This window comes from Poecilia reticulata, chromosome 15 (genome assembly GCF_904066995.2).
Source record: "Poecilia reticulata chromosome 15, P_reticulata-male-v2, whole genome shotgun sequence".
Classification (NCBI taxonomy): Eukaryota; Metazoa; Chordata; class Actinopteri; order Cyprinodontiformes; family Poeciliidae; genus Poecilia; species Poecilia reticulata.
This window is the reverse complement of record NC_088844.1, coordinates 24,222,473-24,222,684: the sequence shown is the minus strand read 5'-3', so window position 1 is coordinate 24,222,684 and position 212 is coordinate 24,222,473.

The window sequence follows — 212 nt, the reverse complement described above, 5'->3', positions numbered from 1 at the left end:
TCCCACGGCACCGTTCAGCAAATTACGTATAACTAGACGTTTCTCAATGACCAATAGGGTTTGTAGAGGTCTAGGAGGCGGGAGTTACACAAAGTAAAGTTTCTTTTTTGAAACATCTACTATGAGCCCTCCAGCTTCCTGTAAAATCAAACTAACTCTCTTCGCTATGTTTATATCATGAGAACTTTTTCAGTTATTGTATTTGCTATTTT